This window comes from Pagrus major, chromosome 15, assembly GCF_040436345.1.
Source record: "Pagrus major chromosome 15, Pma_NU_1.0".
In the NCBI taxonomy this organism is placed as follows: domain Eukaryota; kingdom Metazoa; phylum Chordata; class Actinopteri; order Spariformes; family Sparidae; genus Pagrus; species Pagrus major.
In genome coordinates this window covers 6,740,488-6,755,583 of record NC_133229.1, presented here as the reverse complement: position 1 = coordinate 6,755,583, position 15,096 = coordinate 6,740,488, and the positions used below count along the sequence as shown (strand labels likewise).

The window sequence follows — 15,096 nt, the reverse complement described above, 5'->3', positions numbered from 1 at the left end:
GTAACAGTATGTGGAAAGGGGGAAGATCTGACTGACATTCCTAGTCCGTTCCAAATGTTGGATTTTCCAGGAGATTTTCCAGCCACTGACAGTTATCCAACGGCGGTCAGTGGTCAGACCCGCAGACACTGGAAATACCAAGAATGCCAGCGGTAGAGACACGGGGATTAGTCTGGCCAGTGGACTACTGTTTGTCAGGATCAATGACCAACTCAGCCTTAACTCTTTGAGTTGATACAGTCATTGGGGCAGCTATGATTTCTTATCAGTGTAGGAGCAGGTCATTTTGTCTTCATTGGAGAACATTCTGGAAAATCCTGGCTGTTCTGACTCCTCATTGTCCCAAATGAGGAGAGAAGAGTAAAGTTTTCCCTCCTCAACTTCCCTTCCTCCCCCCTGCTGCTTCAGGCTGTATGAACAGTGGAGGGCCATTGTTTCAGTTTAACAGAGGGCAGAGAGCAGAGAGAAGGGGCCTGTTATCTCACACTGAAAGCAACAACACTGACTGACAATGTGACCCATAATGTGAGACAGAGCGAGGAGAGGAGGGGGCAGTGACAGGATTGTCAGAGAGCGCTTTACTTACTACCAGACTTCAGCGAGGAAAAGTAGGCCACGATATCTGAAACGTCTCAGCAAAGGTGTGACAGCTTCAGTGTGAAATCACTGATCATAGCCGAACCTGAATATAACACACACAATGCCACCCACACCCACACACACTGCTACTAAAAACAGCCAGGCAAATGAGTTTCACAGCAGCTATTACATAAGCAGCGACGCCTCAGTTTTAACTGTGCCAGCCTCGATGTATAATTCACTTCCACTCATCTGAGAAAATATCTGACAGGGCAAAGAAGCACATGTGCAGACACAGTGAGACACACTGTCCGTGCCGCTGTAAACTCGAGAAAGATGGGGGGGGAGAGACTGGCATGGAAAACACTCATTCAGCAAACTGAGGAGAAGCCAGGCCGACTTCTAATCTCTCACTGTCTCTCGGTCTTCCTGTGTTTCTGTCTCCCTCCTTCAGTGTTTCACCATGCTTCTCAGCGAGAGGCTTTACGTAAATACCTGGCACGACATTTAGCTTGACGGGAGGAATTGAATGCAGTTTCGAATCCTCCGTCAAATCTTTTCGTGTAGTTTGCTTGATGGCGAACAAAGACATGTTTGTTAGAACATATGTTGTGTTTTTATTTCACCCTAACCCATACCTAAAGCAAAGAGATTCTGCTTTCATCACATATTTTGTCACTGCTCTGTGGATTCATCAATGACACAACATCCTCCTCACTGGACAGCTGTCCTACAGCTGCAGAAATAAAAACAACACATTTGAAATGTTACTTATTAAACTTTAATTTTTAGCAAATATCAACTCAATAAATTGCAGATGTTTCTGCTCTGACAATGCACTTAAAGTTAACTGAACTGTTGTTGTTGGCGAAGGAGGAGAACTCGTCTTTCCTAAGTTCTGAGAGGCCACAAGTTCTAACTTTAATATAATGGACGATTAATATTTGAGCAAGGCACTCCCCTTTGTCGTGAGTACCCACCTGCAAATACGGCATTTCGCAGTTGTTTTGTTGTGTATCACCAGTGTTTTTTTTTCTTTGCAGATGCTTTTAGTGCCAGAAAGAGACGCAGCTCCTTTACACAGCTTGTCAAGCCAGGAATTCATTATTCTCCCATTATTCTGCCCCTCCATTCAAGATAAAACATACGACCATGGACGACCTAGCAGCAGTTAGCAGCAAACTCAAAGAAGAGCAGCAACCGAAAATGTCTGGGAGAAAACGAGGTACGGGACACCCTTCACCCTCGGAGCAGAGACAAGATCAACTGTCATATAATAGGGATGATAAATTTTAGTTTGGGCCATGTTATGCCATTGTTATTGTTTAGAAAGTGCTATGTAACACGTATGTGAACGTCACACTGGATGCAAACACGTGACAACTCTTTTGCTCACTAAACACCAGCATGTTATCTAAAAATAACACACAGGAGCGCCATTATGCTGTCGTTGGTTGTCACCATAAAGAAGTGTCTTCATTGTGTCGCTATTGCGCAAGTTATGTGAAAAAAGGGGCTGAAGAGAGAACTTGAATGATGGATTCGTTAGATGTGGAGCCAAATCCAAAATGGAGCTGGCTATCAGAACATAACCCTAAAAGGAAGAGGACGAAAAAGGAGGAAAAGAGTAAAAAAAGGTCTCATTTCGATTCATTTGGAGTTACTTTACTATCTTTAAATGCTGTAGACACACATACAGGAGGCATGAGTCAACAGGGCTGGAAAGGGTTACGTATGTAACCTGCAGCACGTGACACACATTTACCTCATTTGTTTTGTTCAGAGCTGATGAGGTAACCCTCATCCTTGTCCCCCCTCTCTCTCCCCTCCACGTCACCCCTCCAGTGAAACTTGACGTTAACGTCTCGACACCTGCCCGTTTACAGCTGCAGTGTTTATGGAGAGAAACGTCACTCCTCCTAAACTCGGTCACAATCCAGCCTGGGTAATTACAGCCTTCTCTCCGGCGTGCTCTCAAACGAAACCTCAACATGACACGGTCAGACAGACAGCTACTACAAAGAGTCGAGTGAATGGACGGCTCCTCTAACTGCTCCAACTATAAACATATCTGCTGACACATCACTCGTGGGCCATAACAAAGTTGATGAGAAACTACAATATGCGGCCCAGGGCGCACGAGGAGTCTTCTAATTACACGCGTCAGGAAGACAGAGGAGAAACAGTGCGTCTCTCAGAGTGCTTCGTCATCAAAAGAATCACAAAGATTCCCTTTGAGTCTTCTGGATGAAAACATGTTTTGTACGGTCACACTTCTGAGATGCGGCCTAATTGTCTGGTGCCTCATGATCTTCAGTGTGAGTGTGCGTGCAGACAGATTGAATAACACCTTCCTCCTCCTCCTCCTCCTCCTCCTCCTCCTCCTCCTCCTCCTCCGTTTTCCTGCTCTAGGCCAACTGTCCAGAGGCTGGGACAGCTTTTCTTAAAGGCTGAAATTTCAGATCAATACCCTCAACAGTCTGTAATGAGCAGATTAACCTGGGTCAGGATTAGAAAACCTGGGCACCAAAAACTCATCATCCCAGCTCAACAGATCCAAGCTGTTTCTGCTTGTGCAGGACAAAAGTCTCCAGGGTCACTGAGAGCAGACAGAGTCTTAGAAAACTAACTTTAAGCCAATGCCAGTTAGCTACTCGAAAAACCAAGCATCTCGCCAATCATATCTCAGTTAAAGCACATTTTAGAGGTCCTCATCAACTTTCTGGCTTTTCTCAACTAGTTTCCAATCCTGCTGAAATCAGTGTTTCCCTTTGAACGTGGCTGCCGAGCAACTTTTGTCTCGAACTCTTTCCGTTACACACCTTCTATTACTGGCGTTTCCGCAACTGACACCCTCTTAAGTGGCTTCACACTGGCCCGAGGCGCTCATGAATACAGTCTCCCTCGAGCAAATTTCATGTAAACGAAGCCAAACTGGGATAAAGAACAGGCTAAAGAGAGAGAGAGAGAGAGAGAGAGAGTTTGGAGAATTTAAGGCACACACTTCTGCAGACACAAACACTCTCTCTCCACACTCACCCCAGTTGGAGCCCTGCATCGCTGCCTCCACTTGTCTCCGTCTCTCTTGGAAAAAAAAAAAAAAAAAAAAAGTGAAAATCACTCCAGTCTCAGATTTTCCTCTTCTCTTCTTGTCCCAGTTGTCTACCTCTTCTCCACAACGCTCCAGCTTCCTGCCGTTGCCTCTGCTCCGCACCAGGACTTCATATCCCAACACGAGGACTTTCAAATGGAAGCCCCCTTATTTTCCTGTCCTGTCCTGTCCTCCTCCTCCTCCTCTCTCTTCTCACTTCACTCCACTGTTCCTCTTCTCAGCTTTCCTTCCCTGCTGTCTGCCTTAGCACCGCCTCCCCCTCCTCCTCCTCCTTCTCATTCCTCCCTCAACTCTCTCACTTTTGTCTGCCAGCCCCCTGCCTCTAGTTTCCCTCTTTTAACACACACACACACACACACACACACACACACAAACACACACACACACACACACACTCTGCCTCTCTCTCCTCCCCCTTCTCTTTTTAGCCCGAGCTTCATCCATCCCCTTCTTCTCTTTCACACGCTGCATCGACACAATTCTGCGTCAGACTGAACATTTTTTTCAGTTGCCTTTCACTACTTCTTTTTGGATGATGTGTGTGAAAGCGGCCGTCAGGGGAACCTCTCATCCTCAATTTTCAGAATCTATCCTCAGGCTATATAACAGCACACTTACACCCAGTTGTGCAATTATCAAACAACACTGAATACATCAAGAGCTGCAGCCGATACAGAGAGGGAGGGGGTGGGTCATTCACTCAGATGGGGTAAATTACATAACATGTTTCTGCTCATCGTCGCACACTCCCCATGCTCTATTGTGCAGAAGAAGGTGTGCAGGGAACGAATGAGTGATGTGTTGGAGCTGTCGAGACAGATTCTTTTCATTATCAGTAAGTCGATCGTTTCTACCATTCAATCTGATTCAGTGGCTCCCAACCTTGATGAACCCCCTCTGCTTGTGATCTCTCTTCGAAGGTTTTGGCCTCAGTGTGGACACGAGTAGTCAAGAGTTTGAACAGTGAGATCTTTCCTTCTCAGGAAGTTTCTCTTTAAATAACTATGCATCTAAAGGAGATCAAAGTATCTATTGTTCTAGTGCTGTGCCCGACCAACAGCCCAAAACCCAAGGTTGTTACATTCAAAGTGATATAAAACAAAGAAGAGATTGAAATATCTCAACAACAGCTGGATGATGAACCTAATGACTCTGGTGATCCCCTGACCTTTCTTCTAGCACAACAAGGAGGTTGACATTTGTAATGTTCAAATGGGTGGATGGGTTTGACATGCAGTAAAGGGCCCAGGTCGGATCCGATCCCTAGGCCGCTGTGGTGAGGTGAGTTCAGTTTCTCTCCTGCATCCCTGCTTTACCGTTTTATCGTGTTTGTTTGCAGCTGTTTCAAAAGTCGTGTTAAGTTACTGCTGGTGAAAACCCAGCATTTCCTGATGTTGCTGCTCTATAATAAAAGCTTTTAAATAACTAGCCAACAGGGACTTTTATTGTGACGTATTATGAGGAAATAAAACATGTTGATTTAATTAGAGGGGCTTTGTTCGAGGCTATTCTTCGATAGCACTGAGGGTACAAGCGTGTAATCAGTTGAGGATGCACCTTCCAGCACGTATCCCTGCTGTAAAGGAAATGCAAATCCCTGTCATGAGTCAAACTGAGTCAAGCCGAGCCAGCAAATGCGTATGGAAAACACCAACTGTCATTTTGAGCATGTTAGCAGACTGATGTTGGCATTTTACTCAAAGCACAGCTGTGTCTGAGCGCAGCCTCACAGGGCCGCTGGCATGGCTGCAAACGATTATCAGAACAGTTAAATTGTTCTATTGTTTTTCCGTTTATTCTTCATTTGATTTATCCATTAATTGTGTAAGCACCACGCTATTTATAAATCACACACACACACACAAACACACACACCACACTAACTATCAGGTTTATTGTTGTGTGCTTCCATGGAAAACCAGTAGGAGGGCTGAGTAATGCTGGAGGACAAGGGTTTGTGTGTGTGTGTGTGTCTGTGTGCATGTGTGTGTGCGTGTCTTTTCTCTCTCTTTACTGGAACTTCCCTGTACCTCCCTCTGAGTCCCACAGCGGTCTAACAAGTGAGAAGAAAGTTCACTTCTGCTCTCTGACTTGGCACTTTACTGCCATTAACACAGCCCACCTCTCCACGCTGAAAATACAACACCAGAAAGCTTTTGAGTCTTCTGTGTGGGTGTGTGTGTGTGTGTGTGTGTGTGTGTGTGTGACAGCGAGCGTGTGTGTGTCTGTGTGTGAGTCAGCAAGAGTTTCTATTTCAGCCTGCGAACAGGTAACAATAATAACTTACCAACTGTGTCCATTGGTTTAGTGCAAAATGTTGAACCCTCTCATGAGTCAGCACGGAGTGGGAGGTTGAACGGGACCCGAGTAGGGAGAGACGTTTAAACATGTTTAATAAGTGGATGTTTAGAGGGAAGAAGAATACCACACTCAAGTTTTTACAGTATTAAACATGATAAACCGACATTCACTGGCTTTTTGGGCACTTGGGGGCAGTGCAACAAGCTGTAAATTGACATGATATTAGTTTTATTGAGTGCTTTTAAATCCTGGTCATGTGGTCCCCTGCCCTGCATGTTTTAAATGTTTCTCACACATGATTCAAATAAATGGGTCGTTATCAGACTTCAGCTGAGCTTAATAATGAGCTGATCATTTGAATCAGCTGTGTTGGAGACATCCAAAACACTTGGTTAATGTGCTAGCAAACACCTGCATGATCACACATTCAGCTGAATGGGAGCAGCATTATCATTCATTTGAAGTCGTCTGTCTGGCCACCTGATGAATTTAACTCAAATCAATTACCTTTTAGCTTTGTTTTTGTCTTTATCAACCCCCTAGGGAAATGTCTGGCTCTTCAGCTGTTCAGCTAATGACCTCAAGTGTGTCAACAACAAGGAGGTGTTCTGACTCTGTAATGTTGTTGATGTTAAAAGCAACATTACGTAGAAATCAGCATTTTGTGCGATTTGGCGCCCCCCACAGTTTCTGAGTGCAACACCACTGTCGTAAATACAAATCCCAGGTCTGTACAATTTGACAACAAAACTCATTACATCATAACAATGTGTTGAAAACGTGTATGTTGAAGTAAACATGAATGTAACGCTGTGATCCTACCCTCTCACCCTCTCACAAATACTGTTGTATCCACTCATATCACACGTGTGCCCCTGGCTTATATGTGCATGGATTTTGTGACTGTTTAAACGCCACAGAGGAGCTCCATTTCTCACAGTGCAACCCAGCATTCGAATACTGATTTTGACGTTGATTACTATGGCAGCGCGGAGGCTTCAAAAGCTTTTGGGTCAGTCCTATAGTGCCAACAACAAATAACTTTGATAACAAGTTAAGCATCAGAGTTTTTCACCACAGACACATCAAGCTAATTATGTTGTCAAAAATATCAAAATATTGATACTTATCGATTCTGAATATTTCAAACAGTTTACATTTTTTGCAGTATTGATACAGTGGTACTAGCAGCTTTTTTTCACTCTCCTATCATTTTATCCCTATTGAATATCAATATTTTTCAAGGTATTATATTGAAGTTAGACATTCCAGCAACATGAGAACACTACAAGTTAATATACTGCTGCAACACATGATAAGCTAGGTATCGCTCTCTGAAACATTGTGCCAAGCACCATCTTTTTTAATCTGATATCAGTGGTGGATGAGGTGACATCAGGTCAGATTAAATCCTCTCTTTACTTCCTTTAGCAGAAATGGAGCAAATGAAAAAATGTGTCTGAATCTATTGGCGCTTCTGAGCAAGAGCTGAAAGAAGCTAAAATGCTCTGATGGGAACTGCACTGCTGTCAGGTGATAATAATCTGTACCTTCATTATAACAAGGGATCTCTTTCACATGACATAGTCTTTTTGACCACGGTCAACGTAAAAATATGGGTTAGTGCTGCTTCAACTTGTATCAAACAAAAATAAGGACTTAACGGAGTCCTTTGTATTCTGAAAGTGACCTTGCTGGAGCAGGCGGTGGGTATCGTTGTGGGACAGCTAATGAAGGAAATGGACAGCTGGGCTGGGACAGGCTGAGCCGGACTAAAGGAAAGACAGAAGCAGACGAGACAGCAGATCTGTAATGGAGACGGTGGAAAGAAGAGAGGACAGCTGCCGCTTTGTTGACCACACATTATTATCACCACACATATCATACAAACACTGCCCTTCACTGTGAGGCCTTCAGCTGAGAGAAATGATAAGGAGCTGATGTCAGTGTTCAGAGCTGTGTGGCTGCTCAAAAACAAAACAAACAAGAACTTTTGTTGTCCATCGAGTCAGACACTACAGAGTTTAAAGGAGGTAACACTATGTATTATGTGTTGTGAAACAGGGAGTGTAGAGAAAATTAGATTTGTGGCAGAAGTAAACAAACACTCCTTCCTCGACTCCTCTGCTGTCACCCGGCTGCCGTATGGAACAACACGGGCTCAGCCGCAAATTCCTGCCCCCTTGACCCCTCATCTCCTCCTCCTCTACTCCCTCCTCCCTGTGTCACACACTCCAACTGCCATCCATCTCCAAACCCGATCCCTAACCGGACACTTCAAAGAGGGAGGCCAAGACCCCCATTACCATAAATGTGTGTGTTTCTGTGTGACAAAGCGACCACGGCGGGTCACTCCAAACTGAGCCCAAACCACCAAGTCAGACCATTGATCAATGTCCCAGACTCCCCGAAAGACAGCAGAGGAAAAAGACCAACACGGAGAGGGCGGGAGAGAGAGAGAACAAGAGAAGTGGGAAGAGTGGGGGACGTCTGAGTCAGCACATACTGAAGGTCAGCGTCGTCAGAGAAGGGTTTTGTCTGCAGAGGGCTTTTTTATTTTTTGTGTGCTTCTTTACCTCAGAGTGTCGCCCAGCGTACTCCTCCTGGAGGTCTGGGGGAGACGGGGAAATGGCAGAGGGTTCTCATCACAGGACCTCGCGCCTCCTTCAGCCTCTCCTTCTGCACTCTGACCTGAAGGAAAACAAAGAGTGTTAATGTTGATCTGTTGGCAACATTAACAACATAATAAAAACTGCAACGACTGCTTTTTTGGCCACATGGGGGAAGGAGCAACAACATTTTAAGCATGCAGCCGCTTATTTGCCCATCCAACAGTTACGTAGCAAAAATATCATCATTTAGAGTCATGTCTCTCTTGCCACATGACAAACTTGAGTTCAATATTCACTCTCTTTTAGCTCTGTGTTTGGTCTCTACCAACTCCTGAGAAAAATATCTCACTCTTTAGCTGCTCAATGTTCCAATATATTCACTGGCTAGTTCCCAACTGTGTCTGTCTGCTGTGGCAGGTGGGTTTTTGGAGCTAGCAGCAACAGTGAAACAAAACGATAAAGTAAAGCAGCTTAACAATGAGCTGAAATTATGGACTGTCCGGTATTGATCAACGGCCCGACACTTTAACATACATCAGTGTGAAAATGACTTACCAAAGTGACAGAAACCATTTTTGGAAAAAATGTCAATATTCAATGTTTAGTTTGGCCCATCAAGTCCCATCTGCGAAAACGGAGGGGGAGGGGTTATGGACTGTACTGCAGACAGCCACCAGGGGGCGACCAAGTCTTTTTGGCTTCACTTTTAATGAGCTATCATGTTATCCATCTTTATATACAGGGTTAGTGATAATTATCGATGGTTATGGAGCCAAACATGAAACGCAGTATCCCTTGTTCGACTCCAGCTGGAGATCTTTGTTGCGTGACATCCCTCACCTCTCGTTCTCCTCATTTCCTGTCATCTCTCTACTGTCCACTGCCAAATAGAGACACAAAGTGCCCCTTACCATCCCCAAACAAGACTGACTTATGTCAAGCTTTCCATGGTAACAATCAGTGACAGAGAAGGGAAAGAACTTTGAGAGTCTGCAGTAACTTAACTATAGTGAAGGGAGCTGAGTGTTCTTATGTGGTTGCGTGGTCAGCCATGTTTTTTAGCCTGAAGCCTTAATTTACTCAGAATTCATAGCAAATTAGTTCTACTTAACATAGTCAAGACTCGACAATAATAATAATGGTAATATTTATGCATACAACCCTTCTCAAAACAAAGTTACAAAGCGTTTTAGGCAGCTTTGTGCAACTGATAAATTTAGAAGTCCATCTAAAGCCAGACTATAAGTTAGATCTAAATCACACTTCACAAGTCTTTCCTGGAACAACTGGTGCCTGAACAAGCATCCACATGCAATGAAAAATACAACCAGAAACACCAAGCATCACATGATCCTACCATGAAAAATATAATGTACATTTTTTGGCTAGAAACTCTAATCTGCATGTGTGAACCAACAACGACCAAACTGCGTCTCATTGAAAGAGGAAAAATACAAAAAGGAGGAGGACGTGCAGTCGAGCTTGGTGATACTGTATACTGATTTATGTAATATCCCGAATTAGCTTATATTGTGTTTTTCTGGCTTTCTACAAGTTAATCAAAACAAATCTCTGAGCTGAGCTGAGTGGAAAAAAGCCTGAAAAATTCAAGTGTGTAAATATCTTATGGTAACTTTATAATATAAATTATAGTGGAAGGATTTAGTCAAAGGAACCTTGTAACATAAGCTCTTTTCTTCTGTTTGTACATTGGAGGGATTTTTCTTCTTTCGAGAAATGCTAATTCAGCCTCCCTTTTTCATTTATGCTTTTTTTTATCGCCTGATCTCACCCCTCCTTTCTCTTTGCTTCCTCCCCACCACCTCTCCACTCTCTATACAAGCAGCCGATGAGGTAATCAGTCAACTTGTTACAGTCTGATAAGTGATACGATACCATTATTGATTTTGGCCCCAGCGTCCCAGTGCAGGGGTCAGTCCTGCCACATTGCCCGGCTGCCAGGCTGAGTTTTCGAGCTGCTTTCAGGAGCCACGAACAGATGCTGATCAAGCTCTTTTGCAGCTATTGTCACAGAGAGACGGACTGTAGGAATACATGGACTGTCACACTGACAGATTTTTTCTTTGTACAAAAAAGGCTAATGTCATTTGGGTCCCACATGCATACCTGTTTTAATGACATTATCCCAGATTATAAGGTAGAGAAACGTCGGAGCGCCTTGTTTTCCCGTCCACCAAACAAAAGAAGTTCAACCTTTACTCCAGCCTCCATCAAACATCACCGGCTGTACAGATGCTACAAGAATGCTAATATCATTTGGACAACAGAACATAATGCATAACCTTTTAAACTAAATGAATGCAATCCATTTTACTCTGACAAATGAAAGCGTAAAACATGATTATTGATTAACCTCTAGATTTCCTTATAGCTCGGAGATAGCTGATGTCTATAAGAGGCTCAAACAAACATGCACTTAAATCACGTGTTGGTCCGTCAACAGAAAGTCTCACAAAGTCAATTTCCATGAAATCTAGAGGTCAGCTGGGCTTTAGGGTTCAGGTACGACTGATTAAAGTGGCAATCAGGATCTGGGATTTCCGCTATTAGATGATTATTGTGTTCAGCCGTTTGAGGCCTGATTTGACGGCCATGTGCCTCATAGTTGTTACAATGAACTCCAGTGAGACACGGCCTGATCATATGAAGATAATCATGGGGTAAAGACAACATGCCCTAACTGAGACCCCCCAGGAGGACAGATGGTCAGGGTCTTCCTTGGGGGACAGGTGCGGGGGATGGTGAGATAACAGGGTGGGGGTTAAGTTTATTCAGATACCCCCACCCTCTCTAAATAGTCAGGGGATCAATACGATTTTTTCTTTAGCCACCTCGAATGTTTGTATAAAATTTCACAGCAATCCATCCAACAGCTGTTCAGACATTTCAGTCTGGAACAAACTGCCGAGACAATAATTAGGGGTGTCACTATTATAATTCTTAATTAAAAACTGACTGAAATGAGCAATTTAAATGATCATTATTGTCAAATTATTATTCATTTTTATCTCTTCAACCCCGCCTACTACATCTGCACTTCCAGACAATTATCTTGTGTGTACGAAGACGATCAACTGACTGATACCAGGTAACTCGAAGCGTTGCAGATGTTGGGTTCATTTTCTAGTTCAAAGATCTTTTATTGTTTGGTTTGGGAAGAGGGTTTGCTCGGGACAAATTTAAGAAAACCGAAATTTTCAACAAAGTGAAATTCTATATTTTGTTGTTTATTGTGGAATCCCCAAAGGGTGGTATACAGTAAGTTATGGGTGAATATTTATTTTTTTACTTGAACAAACCCTAAGCTACAAAAGCACACCAGGAAAGTCAAACCTTCGTAGTACATTACAGCTATCTTTTTAAAGAAGAATTTGAACATGTAAATGACATCCATATATGATAATCTAACAATGACAAAGCTGTAAGCACTGAACATTTTTTAAAAAACAAAAATCGTACTGTGACCTTATAATCGCAAGTTAAATCAAAATGTGGATTTGGAGACAAAACTACTATTAATCAGGAAAAGATGAATAAAAACAGCAATCAGGCGATGTTTCGGGGTTCTGGCATAGCCAGCAGTGGATATTTGGATAACGGATATCCTTGTGAAGACTTCCTCTTCCGTGCACCAGTCATTATTTAAAAACAGAATGCAGAAAATTATTTATAAAAGGCTACATCATTGTCAGATGATAGCTGACTGGTTCAGAGATCACAATATGTTATGCCTGTTTTACTGTCCACATGGACTGTTTACCTGAATGCAACCAAAGCTGCTCAAAAGTTTTTGGTCAATGCCACTCGGACTACAACCGGAACACAGAACGTCTCCAATACCAGAATCATGTCCATTGCCTACAGATTCTGCATTCATATTCAGATATCTGTTTACAGAAGGTTATATAAACAGTGATTTGCAAATACAGACACATACAGACACATACATACACGTACTGAACCGTATGCACACACACACACACGTACTATATATGCACATATAAAAATGTAGATCTGACCTCTGCGCGATTATGGTCAGCTTTACATCATTTTAATTTTCATAAAATCTACCTCGAGGCCAAAAGACCTGACCTGTGATGCTGTAATGATCTCTGCAGCTAATGCACACACACACACAGTCATGCACACACGCACACAGTCATACATACACACATACGTCTTTCCGTGCACTCTCTCTAATCAACAGATGACATCTCACCCTGTATGATGGGCTGATGTGAACCCATGGGTGCAGATTAGATCGAGATTTTAATCCTTTAGATCACTGGTGGATAGATTACATCGCTAACGCAGCATATGTCCTCACCGCAGGGACCCACACTTTAAGTGAGGACAACGACACCACGATTTGAGGTCGCACTCCCACAGGGTGCTGCAGTATTAACTTCAGCTCTGGGGTGTTATTAAGGTTATGGAGCCTGTTCGCTGTGGCGTCACTTTGTTAATCACTGTGCCGCGAACGTTACAGTGATTGGGTTACTCCAGGACTCTGCTGTGTTTCACTGCTGTACTGATGAGGGAGGAGGAACGGAGGGTGAAGGAGAAAGTAGCTGCCGTCACACAGAAGGCGTGGCTAAACCTGAGCCAAGGTGACTCCTGCAGAATGAACCCAGGGAGGGAAATGTTCAGCTGAGTCCTGAAAGAATGACAGACACATGAACACATACTATAGACAAATCTAGGGGTTGAAGAGGGGGCTAAACTTGTCATCTGTCACTTGTCACGAGAAGCAGTTTAAAAACAAAATAAGTAGGGATGCAATTAAACTGCCAATTACTTTCTTGATGAACCATGATTTCTTATTGTTTGTTTATATCATGTCAGAATATAATGAAAGTCCACCGTGACATCCTCAGATGTCTTCTTTTGTCAGACCAACAGTCCAAAACCCAGATATATCAAATTCATATGAAACAGAGAAAATCTTCACATTTAAGCAGCTGAAACAAACAAATGTTTGGAATTTCTCCATTCAAAATGGAAAAACCTATATTGATCAAAGACATTCAATTTGTTTTGTGCTGACTGACTTACTTGTTTATAACCTAATTGTTTTAAGTTGAAACTTTATTTAGACAGGCATGGCTGCATGATCGAGTTTATTGCATACAACATTTAACTATAAAGCAAGCAATCTATGTCTGTCTGTCTGTTATTCACGTATCTCGAGAAGCATTCATCCAATCTACTTCACACTTGGCAGGTTTGTTGCTGATGACACAAGTAAGTGCAGTGTCAAATTTGGTGCACTTTGGACACACAACACGTTCAATATTAATATGTTTTTTATAAATCACGAACACAGCTCTGTGCCGCAGTGGGGGCATGGCTTCAGTGCTCTGGCTTGATGGCTCTGCTGACTGAAGCTGGGCCCAAACTTGATCCCTCTCACATGATCTCATGGGGAAGCAGACTTGACAGAACACAATTTAGATCACCGTGGTGCAACAACTTGCTGTAGTAACATGCTGCAGTGAGAAAAAAACAAAATCAGAAGATTAAACGAGTCTGGATGATGTGGGAGATGCTGTCAACACAGGTTTCCTGAAGGTGAGATTTTAAGTTTCTGTCAGCAGTGGTATGCTAGCTAATATTAAAATGTTTATCATTGCTTAGCAGCACCGTCAGCTGCTCCAGGAGGCCTCTCAAACATGTTTGATATCATTATGTCTTTGAGCAGTTCAGGAAGCTTAGGACTGGATCTGTAAACCCCTCACATTACCAGATAGTCTGTGCCATGTTTTGAAAGGGCACTGCACTCACAATACTTCACCACATTAGTACAAAAAGTCAGAAAATGCAATACTGACATAAAGCAAATCTTTTCAGAGATTGCCACAATAACAAAATATAATTAAAACAATTAATTGATTACTCAATTGACAGAAAACTGTCACAAGGACACAAACTCAAACACCTAGAAGCAAGCTTTAAAAAAGTAGACCGTAAATCCAAGGAACAAAACTGGCAGGCAACAAAAACAGAAGAAGCAGACAGGGGAAAATCTGAGAACTGCCTAACTAAGTATATAATACAAAAACTAAACAAAGTACAAACCAAAGAAGACCTGGAAACACAGAGAGGGCTGGAAACAGACACAGAAAAGGCAAGAGACACAGGACTGACGTGTGGACACAAACACACAAACTGACAAATACAAAAGGGCTAATGACCAAATGAAACACAGGTGTACACAGAAAAAGAACAGGAAAAAGACAAAGACAGGAAGTGGAAAGTCACTGCAAGACACTTGAGGATATAATCTACAAAATAAAACAGGAAATGACTAACCAAAGAACCCAGACCATGACAGAAAAATACTGTTTTAATCATTTGTCAAGCAAAAATGCCCCAAATTCTCCAGCTGAAGATTCTCAAACATGTTCTGCTTGTATCTGAATCATTGGAAACTAAATATTTTGGGATTTTGGACTGTTTGTGAGACAAAAC

At 42.8% G+C, this 15,096-nt stretch overlaps 1 protein-coding gene across 1 annotated transcript in view; it reads right to left on the bottom strand.

Moving 5' to 3' along the window:
- lzts2a (leucine zipper, putative tumor suppressor 2a) overlaps positions 1-15,096 on the bottom strand; it is a 50,364-nt gene that overhangs the window by 18,058 nt on the left and 17,210 nt on the right. The window contains exon 2 of the mRNA XM_073482521.1: positions 8,569-8,683. The gene's annotated coding sequence lies outside the window, so the exon portion shown is untranslated. The remainder of the gene's footprint in view (positions 1-8,568; positions 8,684-15,096) is intronic.